The sequence below is a fragment of the Bos mutus genome, chromosome 15 (genome assembly GCF_027580195.1).
Source record: "Bos mutus isolate GX-2022 chromosome 15, NWIPB_WYAK_1.1, whole genome shotgun sequence".
Taxonomy (NCBI): domain Eukaryota; kingdom Metazoa; phylum Chordata; class Mammalia; order Artiodactyla; family Bovidae; genus Bos; species Bos mutus.
The window spans coordinates 44,577,912-44,586,699 of NC_091631.1; the positions used below are offsets into that span (position 1 = coordinate 44,577,912).

General features: G+C 41.8%; 1 non-coding gene across 1 annotated transcript; it reads left to right on the forward strand.

The window, feature by feature from the left end:
- The first annotated feature begins 4,330 nt into the window (after nt 1–4,330).
- On the forward strand, nt 4,331–4,403 carry TRNAW-CCA (transfer RNA tryptophan (anticodon CCA)). Its single transcript has one exon. It is a non-coding gene; the product is annotated as a tRNA-Trp (tRNA).
- The last annotated feature ends 4,385 nt before the right edge of the window (nt 4,404–8,788 follow it).

An 8,788-nucleotide genomic window follows, 5' to 3' on the forward strand; every position in this document is an offset into this window, starting at 1 on the left:
TTTTAAGTAACTCAGTCTTTAATTCTATCCCCAAAAATTAATACATTAAAAAAAAACTACTGAAATTCTAAAATAAGGGTATAAGTTCTTTAATAAAGATATCTTCAAAATTCTATGAGAGTGAGCTTCCCTGGTGGCTCCATGGTAGAGAATCTGCCTGTCAATGCAGGAGTTTAGTTCAGTTCAGTCGCTCAGTCATGTCCGACTCTTTGTGACCCCATGGACTGCAGCATGCCAGGCCTCCCTGTCCATCACCAACTCCCGGAGTTTACCCAAACTTATGTCCATTGAGTCAGTGATGCCATCCAACCATCTCATCTTCTGTCGTCCCCTTCTCCTCCTGCCTTCAATCTTTCCCAGCATCTGGGTCTTTTCAAATGAGTCAGCTCTTTGCATCAGGTGGGCAAAGTACTGGAGCTTCAGCTTCAACATCAGTCCTTCCAATGAACACTCAGGACTGATCTCCTTTAGGACGGACCAGTTGGATCTCCTTGCAGTCCAAAGGACTCTCAAGAGTCTTCTCCAACACCACACTTCAAAAGCATCAATTCTCCAGCACTCAGCTTTCTTTATAGTCCAACTCTCACATCCATACATGACTACTGGAAAAGCCATGGCCTTGACGTGATGGACCTCTTTTGGCAAAGTAATGTCTCTGCTTTTTAATATGTTGTCTAGGTTGGTCATAACTTTTCTTCCAAGGAGTAAGCATCTTTTAATTTCATGGCTGCAGTCACCATCTGCAGTGATTTTGGAGGCCCCGAGAATAAAGTCCGACACTGTTTCCACTGTTTCCCCATCTATTTGCCATGAAGTGATGGGACCGGATGCCATGATCTTAGTTTTCTGAATGTTGAGCTTTAAGCCCACTTTTTCACTCACCTCTTTCACTTTCAAGAGGCTCTTTAGTTCTTCACTTTCTGCCATAATGGTAGTGTCATCTGCATCTCTGAGGTTAATGATATTTCTCCTGGCAATCTTGATTACAGCTTGTGCTTCCTCCAGCCCAATGTTTCTCATGATGTACTCTGCAAATAAGTTAAATAAGCAGGGTGACATTATACAGCCTTGACATACTCCTTTTCCTATTTGGAACCAGTCTGTTGTTCCATGTCCTGTTCTAACTGTTACTTCCTGACCTGCATACAGGTTTCTCAAGAGGCAGATCAGGTGGTCTGGTATTCCCATCTCTTTCAGAATTTTCCACAGTTTATTGTGATCCACACAGTCAAAGGCTTTGGCACAGTCAATAAAGCAGAAGTAGATGTTTTTCTGGAACTCTCTTGCTTTTTCCATGATCCAACAGATGTTGGCAATTTGATCTCTGGTTCCTCCGCCTTTTCTAAAACCAGCTTGAACATCTGGAAGTTCATGGTTCACTGAACCATGGCTTGCTGAAGCCTGGCTTGGAGAATTTTGAGCATTACTTTACTAGAGTGTGAGATGAGTGCAATTGTGCAGTAGTTTGAGCATTCTTTGGCATTGCCTTTCTTGGGGATTGGAATGAAAACTGACCTTTTCCATTCCTGTGGCCACTGCTGAGTTTTCCAAATTTGCTGGCATGTTGAGTGCAGCACTTTCGCAGCATTATCTTTCAGGATTTGAAATAGCTCCACTGGAATTCCATCACCTCCACTAGCTTTGTTTGTAGTGATGCTTCCTAGGGCCCACTTGACTTCACATTCCAGGATGTCTGGCTCTAGGTAAGTGATCACACCATCGTGATTATCTGGGTCATGAAGATCTTTTTTGTACAGTTCTTCTGTGTATTCTTGCCACCTCTTCTTAATATATTCCGCTTCTGTTAGGTCCGTACCATTTCTGTCCTTTATTGTGCCCATCTTTGCATGAAATGTTTCTTTGGTATCTCTAATTTTCTTGAAGAGATCTCTAGTCTTTACCACTCTGTTGTTTTCCTCTATTTCTTTGCACTGATCACTGAGGAAGACTTTCTTATATCTCCTTGCTATTCTTTGGAACTCTGCATTCAAATGGGTATATCTTTCCTTTTCTCCTTTGCTTTTCACTTCCCTACTTTTCATAGCTATTTGTAAGGCCTCCTCAGACAGCCATTTTGCTTTTTTGCATTTCTTTTTCTTTGGATGGTCATGATCCCTGTCTCCTGTACAACGTCAGAAACCTCCATCTATAGTTTTTCAGGCACTCTGTCTATCAGATCTAGTCCCTTAAATCTATTTCTCACTTCCACTGTATAAGCATGAGGGATTTGATTTTTCGCCAGTGCAGGAGACACAGATTTAAACCCTGGTCTGGGAAGATCCCATATACCACAGAACAACTAAGCCCATGCACCACAACAATTGAGTCTGTGCTCTAGAGTCCAGAAGTGGAAACTACTGAGCCCATGTGCCACAACTACTGAAGCCTGTGTACCCTAGAGCCTGTGTTTTGCAACAAGAGAAGCCACTGCAATGAGAAGCCTGTGTGCTACAACCAGGTAGTAGCACCGCTTGCTGCAACCAGACAAAAGCCACGCAGCAACAAAGACCCAGCACAGCCAAAAATAAATAAATTAATTAATTAAAATTCTATGAGAGCCTATGCAAGAAAGAAGAGATTAACACATCTCCTCCCCAAAGCTTGCCATTCTGGAAGATATTTGCAAAATTAATGACCTTTTTACTTAACTTCTTCACTTCCTCTTCTTTCAGTTTGGTTAAGTTGCTCAGTTGTGCCTGACTCTTTTCGACACCATGATCTGCATCACGCCAGGTTTCCCTGTCCATCACCAACTCCCAGAGCTTGCTCAAACTCATGTCCATCGAGTCGGTGATGCCATCCAACCATCTCATCCTCTGTTGTCCAAAAAGAACCTGGCATCCAGACGCTGATAAAATGGTTATTTTGAGACATCAGTCTTCCATCTTCTTGGTCAGCTGGCCTTCCAAATAAAGTCATATTCCTTGCCTAAAAAAAAAAAAATTCTCTCAGAGCCTAAAATAATAAATAATTCCTCAGAGGAATTATTTTTTAATGTTAGGAGGGTGTAGTTAGGGGAAGTGATTTATCCACTATTTTTTTTGAAAAATGACTAGGAGTTTAGTGAGAGAGAAAGACATTACAAGAAAAGCACTCTGTGCCAAGCCATGCAGGCAGTAAGGAGAATTGGATACCCCAAGGACAAATAGTTGGTGATGCTTTGAAATGTGTTATCTGTTGGAGACATAATGGTTTATTACACTTGAGGACAATGAGATTTGTTCTAAACTTGACCCAAAGATGTTTGACACAAAGGACACCTGACAATAGCATATAATAAAAATCACGCCAATGTTAGTAAATTTGGGAGGAAAGCAAATATCTTATAAATTAAATTTCATTGATCCAGTTTAGTTCCTTGATTGATGCATAGACTGCATGATGGAGGCAAATGCTCTGAGGTTAGAGTTGCAGGTTTAGAAAGAATACTATTGGGATTAAAATGGCAGGATATAAACATTCTGCTGCTTCTACTCTTGTCGCAATGAATTTTCCAATGTCTATATATCTTATGTCATAGATTCCCCTCCTACAACGTTGATTCATCTCTTTATTACATGGAATTCCCCAAACCAGTGTCACACACTTAAATGCCTACAAGTGCTAGGTGGATGATGTAAGTAAAGCTGACAAGTGGGGATTGTAACAACTATCTGCCTTGTCCAAAGAGAGAAGCTGTTACTTTGCTCCAGCCAGTTGCTGCCATGTAGGAATGCAGGCTAAGGACTGTCAGAACGCCAACATTTTCAAGAGAAGCCAGACATCCTAATTTTTATTATGAAAACTTGTGATTTGGTAACTAGTTGGGAAAAACCCCAATTCTGTAGGCAGGCCAATACAATGTGTCTATAGGTCTAATTGTACCCCTGGGCACCAGTTGGTAACCTCAGTCCTACAACTTTTCTAGTTTTCTGTGATATCATGTTTAAAGGAATAAAGGACTGTTCCATCTCCTTCTGACATTACTAGTTTCCCAAATAAGGACTCATCCTTCTCCTCTTGTCAAGAATTATTTTGCACTACCCTTTAGTAATTTCAGTTTGTCCACCCCTTTAAGCATCAAGTTTTACCCCTCTTTTGTGATAGCAGGAACTATACTAACAGTCTTCTACATTTCTGAATTTGCCTGGCCACACCCTTTACGTCATGAATTGCCTTACCACTTTGGAATGTCAACTAATGCCTTCATACTACTGCAATCATTTGCCAATTTCTTTGTATCATGTCCAATGTATTTGTATGGCACCACAAAAGGGTGAGTTGCTTGGGAAAGTTCATGATGTCATTAGAAAATGTCTACATTAAAAGGATCATAAAAGTTAGAGGGACCTCCCTGGTGGTCCAGTGGCTAAGACTCCATGCTCCCAATGCAGAGGGCCCAGGTTCGATCCCTGGTCAGGGAACTAGATCCCACATGCTGCAGCTAAGAGTTTGCATGCCACAAATAAAGATCCCACATGCCACATCAAAGACTGAAGGTCCTGTGTCCCACAACTAAGAGCTGGTGCAAATAAATATTTTTTAAAAAGAATCATAAAAGTTAGAGAAGGATGCGTAAACACTGTGAGTCAGATCTATTTAGAGTGAGTAAAAGTACAAACTCAGTTTTACAAGTATTTCAGGTAAACATCTTTCATAGTGAAGTTTTATAGGAGATCTCTAAAGTGACTGCTTTCTGGATATTCTGTCTATTCCTTAGGGGAACAAGAGGTTATCTTTTTTTTAACTTCATAAAATAAAAATAAAAATCTAGTGATTGGGAATAAGATTTATATAACTACAGTCATTGCACATTTTAGTTTTTTGCTGAACAGAAACAAAAATTATGAATGTAGCACACACTACTTGATAATGTTCCTTACTGCAGCATGACTGAATTTTTTTCTCACTAAATTCTTATAATCTATGGAACAAATACTTCATACTACTTTGTTTCTAGTTTGTTCTTTCCTTTTTTAAGGATTGCTAGTGCTAGTCACTCCAGTGCACCCCACCATGGGGTGCAATGGCACCCCACTCCAGTGCTCTTGCCTGGAGAGTCCCATGGACAGAGGAGCCTGGTAGGCTGCAGTCCATGGGATCGCTAGGAGTTGGACACAACTGAGCGACTTCACTTTCACTTTTCACTTTCATTCACTGGAGAAGGAAATGGCAACCCACTCCAGTGTTCTTGCCTGGAGAATCCCAGGGATGGGGGAGTCTGGTGGGGTGCCGTCTTTGGGGTCGCACAGAGTCAGACATGACTGAAGTGACTTAGCAGCAGTGCTAGTCACTCAGTCATGTCCAACTCTTTGCAACCTCATGGACTGTAGCCCGCCAGGCTCCTCTGTCCATGGAATTTTCCAGGCAAGAATACTGGAGTGGGTAGCCTTTCCCTTTTCCAGTGGATCTTCCTGACCCAGGGATCGAACCCAGGTCTTTGGCATTGCAGGTAGATTCTTTACTGTCTGAGCCACCAGGGAAACCCAGGGATTGCTAAGTGGGAGTAAAATTATTGTTCTTAAGATATTATAAAGCTTTCTCAGTAGAGATAGTTTAATTTTTAAAATAAAACTTGGACTGCAAGGAGATCCAACCAGTCAATTCTAAAGGAGATCAGTTCTGGATGTTCATTGGAAGGACTGATGCTAAAGCTGAAACTCCAATACTTTGGCCACCTCATGTGAAGAATTGACTCATTGGAAAAGACCCTGATGCTGGGAGGGGTTGAGGGCAGGAGGAGAAGGGGACAACAGAGGATGAGACGGCTGGATGGCATCACCGACTCAATGGATATGAGTTTGAGTAAACTCCGGGAATTGGTGATGGACAGGGAGGCCAGACATGCTGCGATTCATGGGGTCACAAAGAGTCGGACACGACTGAGTGACTGAACTGAACTGAACTGAAAGGACTTTTGAAATTATTGTCATTGTAACATGGATCTAGATACTGTTTTTACTGTTTGATTTACTCTTATTAACATGTGTCTCCTATGTGATGATCACTAATATCAGCAGGCAGAGGATACAATTTCCATTCTTTTTCTAAAGGAAAAAAGATAAAAGCAGGGATTTCTCTGGTGGTCCAGTGGCCAAGACTCCACACTCCCAATGTAGGGGTCTCAGGTTTGACCCTTAGTCAGGGAACTAGATCCCACATGTCACAATTAAAGATCCTGAATGCCACAGCTAAGACTCGGTGGAATCAAATAAATAAATAAAATATTTTAAAAAGATAAAAATCAAAATCAAATCCCCTTGTCAAAATACTGAGAAAAACATCCTTAGAAAACCTAAGATAATTTGGTAATTTTCCTTGTATTCACTTATTTGCTCATTCAACAAATATGTATTAATTGCCTATTATATGTATCAGACTCTGGGTAAATGGTGATAAACCAAATATTGTCCATAGTCTTACAGATTTTCTGGCCAAGTGAGAGAGACAGACAAAAAACAATTAAGGAGGGGCTTCCCTGGTGGTTCAGTGGTAAAGAATTCACCTGCCAGTGCAGGAGACATGGGTTTGATCCCTGATCCAGGAGGATTCCACATATCTCTGAGCAACTAACCCCATGGTGCTCCACAACTATTGAGCCTGTGACCTAGAGCCCAGGAGCCACAACGACTGAGCCCATGTGCTGCAACTGCTGAAGCCCACGCGCCTTAAAGCCTATGCTCTGCAACAAGAGAAGCTACCACAATGAGAAGCTCTCACACCACAACCAGAGAGTAGCCCCCACTTGCCACAACTAGAGAAAAGTTGAGCAGCAATGAAGACCCAGCACAGCCGAAAATAAGTTAATCAAATTAAAACAAAAACAATTAAAGAAAAAAGTGCATATATATGTATGAGTGAGTGAGTGAGTGAAAGTCGTTCTTTGCAACCTCATGGACTATACAGTCTATGAAATTCTCCAGGCAAGAATACTGGATTAGGTAGCCTTTCCCTTCTCCAGGGGATCTTCCCAACCCAGGGATTGAACCCAGGTCTCTCACACCACAGGAGGATTCTTTACCAACTGAGCCACCAGGGAAGCCCAAATATATGTATACCTATATATAAATGAATTTCATACATATGTACATGTATACTATTAGGAAGAATAATGGGAAGGAGGAGAGGAAAATTACTTTAGGTTGAGTGGTCAAAGTGGGCTTTTCTGAGGCAACGGCACTTGAGTACTAGTGAAGGAGAAGGATCTGACTGTGTAAAATGTAGAGGAAAGAGTGGTCTATGAAGTGGGTATAGCTTGGGCAATGGCCTTGCTAGGAATGGCTTCTCAGAACAACAATAAACATGGCTAGAGTACAGTGATTGAGAAGGATATTAGTGAGAAATAAGGCTGAACAGAAAGCTAGGAGACCTCATGAAGAGTCTTGACAGATGCTGGATGGAGTTTGGATTAGAAGCCATTGTTTTCAAGTAAAGCCAGGCTATGTTTTAAAGATCACCCCCACCCCCACCCCCGACTTCCCCACAACTACTGTGTGGAGAATGGGATATAGGAGATCAGAGTGAGTTTCAGACATGACTTTTGTAGCTATTTGCAGTATTCTAGTGAGAAATGATGATGACTTGGACTGGGTTGGTGGGAGGAGAGAGACAAGTAGATTATGTATGTCAGAGTAGAGTCAACAGAACTTGTTGATGAGTTATACAGTATGAAGGAGCATTAAGAATCAGAAATGACTCAGAGGGTTTGGCTTAAGCAACTAGGTACATTCCATTTACCGAAATGTAAAAGACAGAGTGCTGAATAGGTTCTCTGGAAAGCAGATGCTGAAACAGAGTTAGGTGTGCCACAAGTTTCTCAGGAAAGAACACTTGTAAAAGGAAAAGAAGCAGGAGCAGAATGGTACAGGGAAAGTTGTAAGCAGTGATGAAACGTGACAAAGTCTCTGCCAGCCCAGTGGCAAGTACCAGAGCAAAGGCTGCTAGTTAGTAGAGTTCTGTGTTAGACTGCTTGGTATCTAACACTGCTTTAGGTCCTTTTACTACCACTTTGCTCATTCATTGGCTGGGAATCTCCCCAAGAAGAGCATGCCATCAGTTATATGGCATATAATGTTGGCTCTAAAGGTGAGGTGGACCCTGAAGCAGGTAAGAACTGGAAGCTCTCAGCTAACCACATGCTTCATACCTGGGCAGCCAGCCAGTCCTTTCTTGAAGAGGGATTTGAGTAAGCACATCTCCATGTCCCCACAGGGAACAACAGGTAGGAAAAGATCAAGAATTTAGTTTTCAATAGGAGGGAGGGACTAAGACAATTAATTAGATCATTCACTCATCAAATACTTATTGAGCTTCTAAATAGACCACTCAAATAAAAACGTCATGCACATAACTGGAGACAGTTGAGAGTTCAAAAGAGATGTTTGGGGCAGAGATATTTGAAAATTAGCATATATATGACATTTAAGGTCACAGACTGGTTGCTGCTGCTGCTAAGTTGCTTCAGTCGTATCCGACTGTGTGCCACCCCATAGACTGGTTGGTATCACCTATTAAGAGACAAAATAGTTTTTAACCCTGAGAAATATCACTTCCGTAGGGACTGTTAAGAGGCAACTCGGGTTGACACATTGACTGAAGGGACAATAGGAACACTGCTGGCATTTAGTGCACAGGGCCTAGGACTGCACCACATCCCAGAATGCGTGGGAAATCCTACTCAATGAAGAAGTATCCAGCAGAAAATGCCAAAAGTGCCTGTGTGGGGAAATTGGCTGTAGACAGAGAAGTAGTCCTAGAACCAACCCTTGGGACATTCCAACTCTTAGAAGTTGGGTAATGGAGAAGATCC